The sequence below is a fragment of the Myotis daubentonii genome, chromosome 15, assembly GCF_963259705.1.
Source record: "Myotis daubentonii chromosome 15, mMyoDau2.1, whole genome shotgun sequence".
NCBI lineage: Eukaryota > Metazoa > Chordata > Mammalia > Chiroptera > Vespertilionidae > Myotis > Myotis daubentonii.
Window position 1 is genome coordinate 54,980,297 of NC_081854.1, and position 15,257 is coordinate 54,995,553.

Below are 15,257 nucleotides of genomic sequence, written 5' to 3' on the forward strand. Positions count from 1 at the left end.
TCTCTGCCCGCCCTGCTCTGCGCCTCCGCACCCACCTCTCTGCCCGCCCTGCTCTGCGCCTCCGCACCCTCCTCTCTGCCCGCCCTGCTCTGCGCCTCCGCACCCACCTCTCTGCCCGCCCTGCTCTGCGCCTCCGCACCCACCTCTCTCTGGGCTTCGGGTCCAGCGACGGGTGGCTCTGGAGACGGGGCCGCCTCTGCCCCGAGTTGGCCGAGGAGAAGCCAGGGCACCAACATCTATTACAGACGCAACACCAGGTGGTGGCCCTGTCCTCTTCCCAAGATGAGTGGGTGACACTCAGGGCGCCAGGGAGGCCGCGAGGTCCTGGAGAGGAAGCTGGCCCAGGCCCTGGTGGACCTGCAGGCCCTGGCTCTGCCTCCATCTCTGTGATTCCGGGAGAACCACTTCCGGGGTGAGGAGGTGGAACCCATCAGGAAGATGGGCCACACCTGACCCCCTCCGCAGGCTGCGGCCCAGGTGGGGCTGGGGAGGGGAGGGCTGTAACAGAGGGATGTGTAGGGTCCTGGGCTCTCGGAGGCTGCAGATCACCCGGCCTCCGGCTTTGCTTTCCCGTGTGGTCACTGTGTTTCCTCCAAAAGCAGACAGAGCCGGGGCCAGAGAGTCAAAGTCAGTCTGGGAGACAGAACCCACACAGATGGGGTGCATGTTGGGTGCCAGTCAGTGGTCGGCAAACTGCGGCTTAGCAAACCGCGGTTCTCGAGCCACGTGTGGCTCTTCCACAAAATACCGACTTCTGCGCATGGGCCACGAAGTTTCAGTCGCACTGTACGTGCGCGCCCGCACGTAGTATTTTGTGGAAGAGCCACGCTCAAGGGCCCAAAGAGCCGCATGTGGCTCGCAAGCCGCAGTTTGCCGACCACAGGGCTAGAGGATAGGGCTCCCGCCAATCCTGCCCTCTTCCCAAGTTTCCTCTCCTGACCTTCTAGAGCAGTGGTTCTCAACCTTGGCTGCACATTAGAATCACCTGGGAATCTTTTTAAAATCCTGATTTCTGGGCCTCATCCTCCGGAAATTCTGTTTCTTTGTTATGGGGTGGGGCCACAATATGAGTAACAAAGAAACAGAATTTCCGGAGGAGGAGGCCCAGAAATCAGGATTTTAAAAAAGATTCCCAGGTGATTCTAATGTGCAGCCGAGGTTGAGAACCACTGTTCTAGAAGGTTCCCTATTGTCCAACTCGCTCGCCCACCCCACGGGTGTTTTCTCTCGAGGAAAGGACGTCAGTCTCGTTGCTAAATTGTTTTATTTTGTCACTGACAGCACTGCTGCTGGAGGAGACGTGTTGCAGGGGAGCCAGTCTGCGAAGGCATTCTGCAAGAACCCCCAAACCACGGAATCGGGGATCACTTTTTTTTTTTTTAAGCCAAATAAAAAGTCTCACGTGCCCACTCAGGACCAGGACTGGGATGAGGAGAGTGAGGCACTCACCGGCGGTACATTTCAGGGTGGGCCCCGAACTGGGCCACCCAGATGAATCCTATTTTAATGCAATATTTTAAAAACCAAAATGCCAAAACCGCTTAACAAATTATCAGCAAGCCAAGAAGGCTGCCTGGAGGAGGCGAGCGAGTGCCTGGGCCCGAGGGGTGAGCGGGCCTCAGCCAGGGGCAGAGGCTCAGAGCTCCCGGGCCTCTCCTGCCCTGGCCTGCGCTGGGGAGGGGACCCAGCGCTGGAAAGCCAGGCCATGGCCCCGCCCGACTCCCAGGAGTGAAGAGAGAGGACAGAGTCAGAAGCGAAAGAAGAGGGGGAGCCTGCTGAGCCTGGCGGGTTCGGGGTCCCTTAGGCCTCCCTGTGGGGAGGGAGGTGGCGCCCGCCCAGCCCACGGGGGCCGTCCTGGGGTGCGGAGCCGCCCTGATTTCCTAAATGGATCCGCCAGCCCAGGGGACGCACAGCCCGGGATGCCCTGAAGCAGAGAGGGGAGGGGAGTGAGAACTGCGGGGGGAGGAAAGCGAACCGCCAGCATCAGCATCCGGCCCCTGCCAGCCCCTGGGCTTGGGGGAAAGTGAGATGCTCTGGTGTTCACACCCGGGAACTGCAGCCCCAAAGTTTCCAACATCTGGCTTCCCGGCCCAAACCCCCACCTCCCGCGGCCGCCGTTAGTAAGGTTATGGCTCCACCTACAGCCCGAGGAAGGAGGCCGGCGGGCGGCTTCTCCAGCCCAGCCTGGCCTGGAGCTTCCAGGATCCTGGGCAGCGACGCCGAGGAAGCCCTCCCGCCCTGCAGGTCCCCCCACGCAGGCCGGGCGCGGGCTCTGTATCCAGACCCGCCCGCCGCAGTGGCTGCCGGAACGGACCGAACCCTTCGGCCACGTCGGTTCAGCATTTCTATCCTAAACCTGCTTGTTATACGCTGGGTTCAATGGGGCATTTTCCCACTTCTCTTTCCTATTTTAACAGCAGGACCAGCAAAAGCCCTCAAAACAGCAGGACCGCGTTTCCTCTCGTGCATCAGACGCACACTGAGCAGCACCTTCCACTGGCGGCTCGGTCTCCCCCGGGGGTCGGCTCCCCCTCTTCTTTCTCCCCTGCGCCCCAGGCTGTGAGAAGCGCCGGAAGTCAGGTCCGCTCGACTCCTGCTGCTTGTTGGCCAGGAAGTGCCCACCAGGGCCCAGAGGAAGGGAAGGCCGGCGACCCCGGGGCACAGAGCGCCAGGCACAGCTTCCGGCCTCGGTGGGCATTGTGACAAGGGGGAGCCCTGGTCAGCTCCGTGAAGGTCAGCGGGATGTGTGTCCTATTCTATTCTCCCCCCCCGCTCCCCCCCACAAAAGTGTAATCACTTGTTCCTAATTTTAAAAAGTAATAGAGCCCTGGCCGGTTTGGCTCAGTGGATAGAGTGTCTGCCTGTGGACTGAAGGGTCCCGGGTTCGAGTCCGGTCAAGGGCACGTACCTCGGTTGCAGGCTCCATCCCCGGCCCTGGTCCAGGTTTGTGTGGGAGGCAACCAATCGACGTGTCTCTCTCACACCCATTTTCTCTCTCTCTCTGTCTCTCTCCTCCCTTCTACTCTCTCTAAAAATCAATGGCAAACGTATCCTCGCGTCAGGATTAATAACGACAACAAAGGTAAGAGAAGACAGAACTGTTTGTGCAGAAAACTTGGAAAACAAGACAAAAAGGAAAAGAAATCTACAGCCTTCGCCATCCTGTCACCTAAAGACGCGCGCTGGCGGCCCTGCTCCCAGCCGTCCTCAGAACCAGGTCCCACCCGGACCTCCCCGGCCCACGTCGTCTCCCTCGTCACCAGAGCTTCCATGACCCCAGCGTGCCCTTCACATGAACGAGCCATGATCTCTGAATTCCTCAGAAGAGCCCCAGTTGTCCCACCACAGGCTTCGTTCAGATATTGCTCGAGATGAACCCAGTCATGAAACTTCTGGACCAAAGAGGCCCCCCCCCCCCCCCCCCCCCCCGTCCAGGGCCAACCTCGCAGAATTCCCCGTCACGTCTGAAACAAATCTGACTGTTCGCGTGGGGTGCTCGGGGTCACGGGGAGCTGCTGAGCGTCCCGGCTGCAGACAGCACAGCAAGAGCGTCCAGACGCCCCCTGACCCCGGGGATGAGACGGGACACCCGGGCCCCGGGCGGCAGGACACGCCTCAGCCCTGTAGCGTGCAGTCCACGGAGCACCGCAGGAGGAAGGCAGCGGCCGTGCTCACCTTCCGCGCCCCCACCGTGGCCACGGTCGGCGTCCTTCTCCGGGTCCCGTCCACAGCTGGTCTCGCAGCAGCTGGGCCTGGCCCTGCGTCTGAGACTGAGCCGGCTCCGCGGGGGCCTGGGGACGGGCGTTTCCGTCTTATGCCTCCTTTCGGGCCCCGTTGGGGTGGAAACAACTCGGGGAGAGGAAAAGCGGATGTTACGTGAGGCTGCACAGCAGACGTCACTCGGGGGGTAACCTTGTTGAGAGAAGGGACAGAAATAACCGACTTCGGGTGAAAAGGAAAATTTAAATGATGTTCTTTGATCTTTGGGGGTGACTGTGGCTCATCAGTCACAGGGAAAGGGAACCCAGAAGGTTAGAGCCCGATGGAACCTGAGAGGAAGGTGACTCGGAGACAAGGTCGTGCAAGGTCACAGGCAGGGTGGGCGCCGGGATGGAGACCCCCCGTTCTGACTGCTGGTCCGGCCATCACCGCCAGAGGAGGAACGTGGCCGCCTCAGTTACTGGGCGCGGCAGACCCAGAGGGCTCCTTCTAGAAGCGGAGTCTGCTGTGAAGAGGCAGTTCCTGCAGGCTGCCCGCTGCGTGCTCGGCTTGGCGGCCTGAACCCTGAACCGTGATCGCAGGAGAGCCTGGCAGGGGCAGGAGCTGAGTGGCAGGTCCCCGTGCAGAGCAGGTGTGGACACCGCCGAGGCCTCCTGCTTTAGGGCCCGTTCTCACCTGACACCCTTGCAGGTCTCCTTAAGGCCCGCAAGCCACGCTGAGAGCGCCGGAGGCTCCCACTGGATGGGGTTCCCCCTGCCCCTCGATTGATGGATCTGCAGCCTCTTCCACCTGCCCCTGGGGCTGTGGGGTCCAGGGGCCCTGGGAGGGCAGCCGCTCCCTGCGTGGTGTCCCCCCCCACCCTCATGCCCTCATGTCGGGGGGCGGGTGGGGGGGGCTGCCCTGATGGTGGAAGTTCTCCCAGGCCTTCAGTCCATCTGTTTTTGTCTCAGTGGTGAAACCATGGGGAAGGCTGAGGCAGGGAGAGCTCCGTACTACAGAGGACATACCCGAGGCTGATCAGCACCTCACTCCTCAGTGGCTCACAGTAGGACCCCCGAGCACACAGTAGGACCCCCGAGCAGGCGGACAAAACAGCGAAGATTCTAAGGACGCTGGCAGAAATACCGTTCAGAGTCCGGCCTTCCTCCTGCCCAGCTCTAAGCCAAAGGGCCTTTGGCTTCAGGCAACAGGAAATGAGTGTTTTGAGGCTGACATTTCCGTGGCTCAGCTCCCCCTCTCGGGGACGTCGTGACACGAGGTATTTGCAGTATTCTTCAAACTTGTTCAATGCCAAGCACCTCCTGGGACGCTTGTCAAAGCACAAACTCCCAGGCCCACCGCGGGCTTCCCGAACCAGCCATCCGCGCCCGCCTGCCGATTCAGAGCGCACCGACAGCTACTGTTTCCATGATCGCAGATGATGAGGAATACAGACAAACAAGGGATGGCTTCTTAGTCTAAGTTTGTCCCCTGCAATATTTGGGATGGACTCATGCTAACAAGGTATTTTTATCTGTCAGATACTATGCCCCCCATCCATTGTGTATTACGGGAAAGCTCCAGAAAAGTCTAATTTCTATTTTTTAAAATACATTTTTACTGATTTCAGAGCAGGAGGGAGCGCAGGTGAGAGAGAAAAACATTAGTGATGAGAATCATGGATCGCTGCCTCCTGCATGCCCTCCACTGGGGATGGAGCCCGCAACCCGGGCCTGTGCCTTGACAGGGATTCTAACCATGGCACTCAACCACTGAGCCACGCCGGCCGGGCAAAAAATCTAATTTTTAGTCGAAACCGGTTTGGCTCAGTGGATAGAGTGTCGGCCTGCGGACTGAAGGGTCCCGGGTTCGATTCCGGTCAGGGGCATGTGCCTGGGTTGCGGGCATATCCCCAGTGGGGGATGTGCAGGAGGCGGCTGATCGATGTTTCTCTCTCGTCGATGTTTCTGACTCTCTGTCTCTCTCCCTTCCTCTCTGTAAAAAATCAATAAAATATATTTTTTAAAAAAAATCTAATTTTTAGAAAAAGCGCCTCCAGGACGGAAGAGCAGCCGTTTTCCTCTCCCCTCTGAGCCTCTCGCTGGCTGCCTTCTTCCTTGCTCCCGGCTCCCCGCTGCCGGGAAGGGGGAGCCCCAGCAGCCGGCTTCATTCCCAGGAGAAAAGCGATTGTTACAAATGCCGCTGTTGCCGAAGACAGAGGAACCCCTTCCAGAGACAAACTGCAGAGCGCGACTTAGAGCTCGGCCTGCCACGGCCGGCCGGTGAGCGGTGGAGCCAGCTTTGATCCCTGTAAGTAGAATTCGCTCACACTTAAGCGCACGGAGACTTAAAAGCACCGAGTCTGGGTCCTGGGTAAGGCATTGGGGACGCCGATGGCAGAGCACAATCGAAATTACCCTCAGGGCCCGGCCGCGGTGGCTCCGTGGTTGAGCGTAGACCTATGAACCAGGAGGTCCCCGTCAGGGCACAGGCCCGGGTTGCGGGCCAGGCAGGAGGCAGCCGATCAGTGATTCTCTCATTGTTGGCGTTCCTCTCTCTCCCTCTCCCTTCCTCTCTGAAGTCAATAAAGGAATGTATTTTTAAAAAATTACATTTTGGCCCTGACCGGTTTGGCTCAGTGGATAGAGCGTCGGCCTGCGGACTGAAAGGTCCCAGATTCGATTCCGGTCAAGGGCATGTAACTTGGTTGCGGGCACATCCCCAGTGGGAGATGTGCAGGAGGCGGCTGATCGATGTTTCTCTCTCATCGATGTTTCTAACTCTCTATCCCTCTCCCTTCCTCTCTGTAAAAAATCAATAAAAATATTTTTAAAAAATTACATTTTGAAGGGGAAAGTGCTGCTCAGCTGGGGGAACTCATAGAGACCTTCTTGCCAGGACTCAGGTGGGAAGGGCCAACACCAGGCACCTGCCCGCGTAGCCGCTGATCTCACAGGAACTTCAGCATTTCTAAGCCAGGCCCAGTTTTCCTCTGGCTAAGCCTCCCGGGCACTCAGCACGCGGTGCGGACGCTGCCTCCATCCGAGGCCACCTGACGCCGGGTCAAGGGTCACTTTGAAGGCGGACAGGTTTACAGGAGCGCCAGTTTGCAAACACCATTGTCAGCGACCACACACACCTCCCCGAGGTGAGAGGCGGAGGCCGCGCACAGGTGGAGGTGCGAGGCGGAGGGCCTGTGGCCTAAGACGGAGCTGCCTCCTCCGTCAGGTTAAGCTCCGCGTGGAGGCGGAGGAGGGAGCCCGTCAGGTGACTTTTAAATGAAAATGAAATGTCTGTTAGTAAGTGACAGAGGTGCGGCAGTGCCGCGTGGCCAGCTCGTGTCTCATTAATTTCCAACATGGATTTCCGTGCGCGGCTATCTGATTATACTCCGATCATCTGACCCTGTAATTAAAGTTTATTGCCAATTTGGAGGCTTGCATGTAAGATGAGCTGGTTTTCTTCAAGGCGCCCTACACTCCCTCGGACTCATTGACTCCTGGTTTTGCATTTAAATGGGGGAAAAAGTCGGTTATAACGTGACAAACAGGTTGGGGGGTTCTGATCATTAATCCTGCTAAAGCAATATTCATAAATTCAATCCTGCACCAGTTGGAATGCTTTTCTTTTATTAGTTTCTGTGTTATTAAATGAGATTGTTTCTGACTAATATATTTCTGGACTCAAACTGTAGCTCCGAGCTGTTATTCAAATCAAATAACATGCCCCTTACTTGTGCCTCGCACTAATAAATGCCAACTTGTGATCCATTTGCGAGAGGCTGTCAGCGATATTAAAGGCGGCAATAATGCCACGGAGGCCTGCAAGTGAGCTGATTTTTCGAAGGGCTGATAACTGTCATTTTTCTCTAAAAAGAAAAAATCCTCCAGATATTTCCGTCTTAAAGCTAAAAAACATGCTTTGATCCCTATAAATAGAATTCGCTCACACTTAAATGCACAAAGACTTAAAAGCACAACTTCTAGGTCCTGGGTAAGGAATTTGGGAAGCTGATTGCAGAGCAGAGTCGAAATTACATTTAGAGCCCGGCTGGGGTGGCTCAGTGGTTGAGCAGCGACCTATGAACCAGGAGGTCACAGTCCGATTCCCGGTCAGGGACAGGCCCGGGTTGCGGGCCGTGCAGGAGGCAGCCGATCAGTGATTCTCTCTCATTGTTCATGTTTCTCTCCCTCCCTCTCCCTTCCTCTCTGAAGTCAATAAAAATATATATATATATTGAAAATTACATTTTGAAGGGGAAAGCGCTGCTTAGCTCGGGGAACTCATGGAGACTTTCTTGCCAGGACTCGGGTGGGAAGGAGAGGCTCCGTTGCTTTTGAAATTGGAGAAACTGCTCTCCACTCACCGCTGGGTTCCCAGAGCAAAGAGGGGTCCTCGAGGCCCTCCTCCCTGGCCCCATCTTACAGATGAGGAAACTGAGGCCCAGAGAGAGGCCAGCCGGTCAGAGCCACACAGTGAGTAGGCGGCAGATCCCTCCCCTGACTCTCCCGTCATTTCCCCCCACATGTCCCCGCTGTCCAGCCAACAAAGGGCCCGTCAGTGTTTGTGGGAGCTTCGGGGGGACTGTAGTCGGAAGCCCGGCTCCGGCCATCCCCCAGGAGGTCCCCTGAGCCCCGTGAGCCTCAGCCCTTCGATGTGGCTACCCCTGCCCTTTCCTCCCGTTTCAAAGGAATGTGAGGGCTGATCAACCGCCAGGCCCGGTGCCCCAGCCGCGTTCAGAGGCTTTCCTGAGCCACTGGAAGCGCGTCTCCTCTAACTGGGCATCATCACATCGGCCTGGTCCCTGTCGGCATCGTTTTCCGCTGGATCCCTTTCCCCGGGCCTCGGGGTCCCTGACACCCCACACGCATGTTGTGATGGCCGGTGCCGCCCGTCTCCAGGTGGAAACGCTTCCCTGCGGGTGTGCAGGCCGCCCCGCAGCTGCTGGGCCCGGGGCAGCGTGGCCCTCGGAGCAGGTGCTGCCCCTCCGCGCCCGCCCCCCACGCCGTGCGGGCCCCTCCCTCCCCTCAGCTCCTCAAAGCCCCGGTGGGAAACCCAGCCGGGAGCTGCTGAGTGGCCGTCCTCCTCGCCCGTCAGCCCCCAGGGAGGGCGCCTCCAGCCAGGAGACCATCGGAGCTGCAGGAGGAAGGTGTGACTGGGGGCCTGGGGAGACTGGGGGGTCAGTGAGCCTGAATCGTGGCCTTGGATCTTCCGCTCAGGGTGCCCCGAGGGCCCGGTTCTGTGCTCCGAAAGGGCCCGGCCCTGACGGTGCCGGTGGCCACTGGCGTGGCTGCCTCTGTGGGGCGTGGGGAGGGCTCTGCCCGCAAGGCTGCTGGGAGCACGTGCACGCGTGTCCGCGGGTCCTCGGGCAGCGCCGGTCACGGCATCGCTGAGAACAGAGTCAGTTCCCACGGGGCCCCCTGGTGGGGCTGGCGTGTTCTCCCGTGTCTGTGGGTTCCCCGGGGACTCGGTTCCCCTCTCCCCCAGAGACGTGCGTGTGAGCCTTGTTTATCTTCCCCCGAGACCAGAGTTCAGAATGAAATAGGGAATGGTGTTATCGTTGTGGGTAGCCTTGGACAGAAGGCAGAAGATGCCCAGATGGGTGCCTATCTCACTTTTCCTGGCGGTAATGGTGTATGTGTCTGGACAAATTCAATACTGTGGTGTATCAATCACCCCGTAAGCTATAAGTTTATTTTAAATGATGAGCTCTTACAATAGACTCTTCTAGGACAACAAACAAAAGTGCTAACGATTTATTAGAAGATTAACAGACAAGCCAGAAATCGCTTCATTTCTCTCTGAGGTCTCTGCCTGGTAGCAAGTCTATGAAATACCTCACAAGAAGGGCTCTGACGTTTAATACAGTGGCGTGGGGGAGGCCAAAGCAGGAGGTATTCCTGCCCAAGTCCCCTAGGGCCCTGGAACTAGGTCAGTCTCTGCACCCACCTGGGGGGGCCACTGCACCGTGAGGGGGGCGTGGTGTGCAGGCAACCAGGAGCACCCTTTCCTGGAGGGGCGGGGAGACCCCACAGCAGAAGACGGGGGGGGGGGGGTTCCTACCTGCCAAAGTCGAGGCTGAGCCAGTCAGGGAGACCAGGTCCCAGGCTCCCCGGAAGGTGGCACCTTCAGCAAGACCCAGGCACCCAAGACACCTGCCCGCGCCCACACCCACGCCGTCCCCTGCGTGCTGCCTCGAGGCAGGGGACACTGAGGAATCCAGCCCGAATTCTCCTCTCGAAAGAGGCAGGGGATCGCCTACAGAGGCTGTTAGAATGCCGGTTAGTCGGACCCAAATCCAGTCTCCTCGGCGCCTTGCTTGGCACCACATGGGGGTTCATGCAGGTAGTTGATGTTATCTAGAACTTACTAAGTCCTGTGCCCACCTAAGGGAGTGCCGGTAACCATAGCAACAGCCCAGCGACATGGGAAGCGAAATTGCCCATACGCTGCCCTGCGTCAGCCAGTGTGGTGCTGGTGAAATGTTCACACGCCGGCTGGCGGAGGGGGAGCCCCATGTGCAGTGTTTGCCGATGGCCATGGTGTAAACACGCCCGCCCTGGCCAACGCCAAGCCAGCGGGGCGTCCCGTGAGCCTGCCGTGGACCAGGGCTGGGTACCCTTCCAGCCAGGAAAGCTCCCCGCCCGGGACGGGACCCGTTTAATCTGCTTCACGTGGGAACGGCGCTCTTCCCCCCGTGGACAGCCCCTCCACGTGGCCGACTCACCTTCCCCCACAACTTCAGGGTCCGGCCACCCAGCCAGGCCCTCCGTGGCGGGAGCCAGCCCCGCTGACAGCAGAGGTCAGTGGCCAGCCCCTCCCCGCAAATGGGCCGGGACAGAGCCGCCTGGCGCCGGTCCTCGGCTGTGAGCGCCCCAGCAGCCAGGACAGGTTTGTGCTGACTCCGCGGGTGGAGTGCGGGCTGGCGTCGCGCTCAGGAGGGAATCATTAGCGGGAGCGAAGGCCCCAGGCCTGTGGCAGCTAATCACCTGCCTCCCCGCGCCCAGACGCAGCCTTCCTCGGGGTGGCCCTTCCACCGCCCCAGGAGCAGGCCGGCGGTGAGGGGCCAGCAGAGCACGCCTTCGCCAGCCAACCTCCCAAATAAAATTAAAAAAAAAAAAAAATCCACCCCCCCCCCCCCACAGCAAGTATTCAAATACTTCTCGCTGACTTCCCGGAGTGTTATTGGTGTAAAGGTTGGAGCTCAGGCAGCTTAGCTGTTCTGCGGAATGACCTTTAGTTTTAATATTAATATATTATCGGAAAGTCGGTGCGAATCGTGGATGCAATCTCGGTATTCATAGGAAATGCCGCGGCTACTGCTCTCCTCCTCCGTTGGGGCGGCCGCAGGCGGGGGAAATTAATATGCGTCACCCCGCTCTCGCCGTTATTTACTTAGAGAGGGTGGCCGGCAACTTTATCAAGAGCAACATTATCAAGAGCTTTCCCGGCAGCTTCTCTATCCTATGCACCGCGGTGTCGGCGGGACACTTGTCAGTGTCAATCAAACCGCAATAATACGCAGATGATTTGCTCATTTGGTTTAATGAAATCTTCCTGCTTATTTGCGCTGCCTCCATTACACCACATAATTGCCGCGCGGTGGCGGGAAGGCAGCCGGTCGCCTGGGGGATAAGAGGAGACGATGGGTATGTGAAGGGCTGGCCTCTTTGCCTCTGTCTCTCCCCAGTCACTCATATCCCGAAAATTAATATTGCATTTGAATCCAGCCCCGCCGTCCTCATGCAGGCTAACATTGTTATTACTTATTATTTGGATGTGAAGTCATTTATTTTTAGTTTTATGTCCAAGCTGTCAGGCTAAATTTCATTGTGAACTGCCACGTGCAATTTCTAACTGCCATTTAGAACGCGATTCAAACCCTGAATTATGGAGTGAGCTTCTTCAAAGGCCGGCCTGGTGGGGGGGCGTGAGGGGGGGGGCGGGCAGAGCCCCGGTTCCCCCACAGATCAAAGGGGCTGGTGATTGCTGTGGGGAGGGAAGCTGCAGCCTTCGCGCCTCCCCATCACCCTGACCTTGCCGGACAGGCAGGTGGGCGAGCGGACAGGCCCCATGGCCAGCCCTGCCCTGAGTGCGCTGCCCTGGGGGGGGGAGGGCCGAGGGCGCTGGGGCAGGCCCGCAGGGAAGGCGTCCTGGGTGCCTGCTGCTGGGCCTCGGGAGGCAGGGACCGCTGGGGGCCGGCGGGGGGGGGGGGGTGGGGGGGGGAGGAGCCACGGTTAACGTCCAAATGGATGGTGTTGTGCTCTGGTCTCGCCACAGAGGAGCGTGTGTGGGGGGCAGGCGGGCACTGGCGGTTCCGTCCTGCGGGCAGCGGTGCACAGGGAGCGGGTCCCTGACACTGACCCCCATGTGCCCGCTGAGGCTGGGCCTGGGGAGGAAGAGAGGTGCTGAGACGGGGGGCTGGGAGGTGCGCTCTGGGAGCACCGGTCCAGCCTGAAAGGGCAGAAAGGAGGCTCTGCCAGGAGGCCACCGGCAAGTGGCGCTGGGATGGAGGGGCAGCGCCGTGCCCAGGTTGCCAGGCCCCTCGGGGACCAGTGTCCAGGAGCCGGCAGCAGGCCAGCCCCGGGGGAGCCCGGCACCCCGGCAGCGGCACTGGCCAAGCCCAGGACCCCGCGTGCTCCCCACATGCTTGGAAAGACCTGGGAGAGCAGCCCCCCGCCCCCCATCTGTCCCTGGGAAGCTGCGTCCCCCCTCCTCTTAGTTGACCCCTGACCCCGAGGACTGAGGCGCACACTGTGTCTCGGTGCCGACATGAGTTGATGAGACAGTGCGTTCCGAGGGCGGGGCGGGCGGGGGTGCTGTGTGAGCCGGAGGGGCTGTCCCTGGCCGGACAGGGCGCTGGGACCCCTCTGTCCCCGTCCCTCCCTGCCTCTGCCACGGCAGAGAGGCTGTTCTTTCACAGATCCCAGGCCTGAGCTGGGCGCGGTGGGGTGTCCTGTCCCCGCCTCCCCTCCCACCGCGGCTACTTTCTCACTGAGTCGCCCACCTGGTGTGCTGTAACTCCTGGAGGCGATGCCCAGGCAAGCAGCCTGGTGAGCAGGAGGCAGGTTACACCCATCAAAGCGCCTCTGAGAGCCCCCGGAGGGCAGCGCGGACGGGAGCCAGCCAGGCAGCGAGTCCTCCCTCCAGCCGCCACTTCAGCATCCTGGTGCCGGGCGCTGTCCTAGGTGCTGGGACCCGCCGTGGAGAAGACAGACCAGCATCCTGCCTCCTGGGGGTGGACAGTCGGGGAGGGACACTGAGGACATACAACATACGAGTAAGACACGCGGCTGGTTAGAGGGAGCCACGGGAGCGAGGGGAGAGCCGTGGCCATGAGGCCGCAGGACGGGGAGGGCCGGGGGGGAGGTGGGTCTCGCGGGAAGGACACGCGGAGACTTTGGGTTTGACTCAGAGGGAAACGTTGGCCTTTTGAACGGAAGAGAGACGTGGCCCGGGTTAGCCTTTAACAGGGTCAGGCCGCGGGGGTTGCAGGGCAAAGGGCGGGAGGCGACGGGAGGTTTGAGGGCGGTCGGGTGCGCGGGGCCGGCGGGCAGCTGGGAGCAGCCTGGGTGCTGAGAGGCGGCCGGATGGGGATATGGGTGACGCAGGGCCCAGGCCTGCTGACCGGCGAGAGGAGGGAGACGCTCAGGGTCTGACCATCCACGGCAGGGCCCACGGAGGGCCGGGTGGCACAGCGGGTGGCCGAGGGGTTCGAGGCGACCGCGTCCCCGTGAGGATGGTGAGTGAGCGGTGGGGGCAGGAGCCTGGACTCCGGGGAGAGGCCCAGGCGTCAGGCTCGGGGCGGGAGCCATCGGGGGTAGACTGGCCGGGGCCCTGAGCGAGAGGGGCCCGCGGGCTGAGGGCGGGGACGGGGAGAAGGCAGCGCGGGGACAGGAGCGCAGGCGACCCGGGTGGACGTGTGTCCCTCGGGGTCAGGCGTCCCTGAGGAGGGCGGATGGGAAGGTCGCTGACGTGGTCACGGAGGGACACGCGGCGTCTCTGTCTCGGCCGCTCTCGTCCAGACCCGCAGCCACTTTCTCACGCAACTTTCTCGCAGGGCTGGGCTGGGCTCGGGAAACCGGAGGGTTAAGATCTGCACGTGCCCGGCAGGGGCGGCTCAGGGGTCGCGGTTGATTCCCCATCAGGGCACGTGCCGGGTGTCCGGCTCCATCCCAGGGTGGGGGGAAGGCAGAAAGGGGGGGGGGAGAAGGCCCTCAGCTGCCCCCTCCCTCTGCTCCTGCGGATTCAGCGGCTGGGACGCAGCTCCTGCAAACATGAGCCCGTGGCCTCTGCGCCCCGAATGCCGAGGGGGGTGGGGTGGGCGCAGGCCCGTCCCCTTTCACTTCCAGGCGGTCCGTGTCTGAGGGCGGGTGAGGAGCGAGGCAGTTCCACGCCGCGCCATCCTCACCCTCAGTCCTGAGGCGGCGCTGGTCTCTGTGGGTCCGGATGAGGCACTTCCACCGGGAAGGGGCGCCTCTGCCCGCAGCTTCCGTCGGCGGCCGCATCCCCGGTCCAGGAGGAGCTCAGGCCCTTCCTGGGCTTGGGGCCTCCACCCCCCCCCCCACCCCCAGACCCTGTCCTCTGCCCAAAGCCGCTCTGGGCTACTTCCCAGAAAGTGTCTGACAGGCGGCTTCCCTGCTACTCCCTCCTCGTCAGGCTGGGGGCGAGGCTGGGGGCGAGGCTGGGGGCGAGGCTGGGGTGATCTGTGAAAGGAGGGATGGTCTCTGGGCCTCGCTGTCCCCGCACCCCCTCCTCCCCTCGACCTCTTCCCCGCTGACCACCCGCAGCCACAAGGCGCACAGGGCACACACCCACTCAGACCCCCCACCCTCCATGCACCGCCCGCCCCGCCCCCCCTTCCCATCACACCCCCCCTCCCCCCACACGCCCCCCCCCACCCCCCATGCTCTGGCCAGAGAACCGTGGGCAGGGTCTGCAATCCAGAAAGGCGCTGATTCGTTTATTGGGGCTGGAGGGGTACAGAGTGTGGGGGGCGAATCACATGGCAGTGGGGGTTGGGGGGTGGGGTCGTGCTGGGCGCTGATTGGTCAGAGGTGGGGAATAAATCATTTCTTCGGGTCTTGAGGGCAACTCCAAGCTCCCCGGCCGGAACCAGGTCCAGAACCGTGTGGGGGACGGGTGGCCAAGGGCGTGTCCCGCCCCGCAGGCTCCGGAGCTGAAACAGTTCAGATAAGATGTTATCTCAGCTGGGATCGGCCTTGTGACCTTAGTCCCAGCCCGCAGGCTGGTCCGGGGTCAGGGTGAGACTGAGGTCAGGTCAGGTTAGCAGGTGTGTGTGTGTGGGGGGGGGGGGGGGGGATGGTCTTAGCCCTGCGGTTACATCCGGTTGGAGCATGGGGGCCGTCCCATCCTGTGCAGAGAGGCGGCCCTGCCTGGGGGTTCCTTGGCGTGTAGTTTGCAAAGGGGGGACCGTCACGCTGTCCCACGGTGTCCAGCCAGGTGCATGGCCGAGGGGCTGCTGTTCGGTGTGTGAATCCGCCTCCTGTGCGGCCTCTTCGCACCCGCAGCCCGGCCTCGGGTGTGAGCGGAGCCGC

The 15,257-nt window shown here is 60.9% G+C and overlaps 1 protein-coding gene across 1 annotated transcript in view; it reads right to left on the reverse strand.

The window, feature by feature from the left end:
* Nucleotides 1–14,635: 14,635 nt before the first annotated feature.
* RBL2 (RB transcriptional corepressor like 2) overlaps nucleotides 14,636–15,257 on the reverse strand; it is a 53,856-nt gene continuing 53,234 nt past the window's right edge. The window contains exon 23 of the mRNA XM_059668053.1: nucleotides 14,636–14,878. The gene's annotated coding sequence lies outside the window, so the exon portion shown is untranslated. The remainder of the gene's footprint in view (nucleotides 14,879–15,257) is intronic.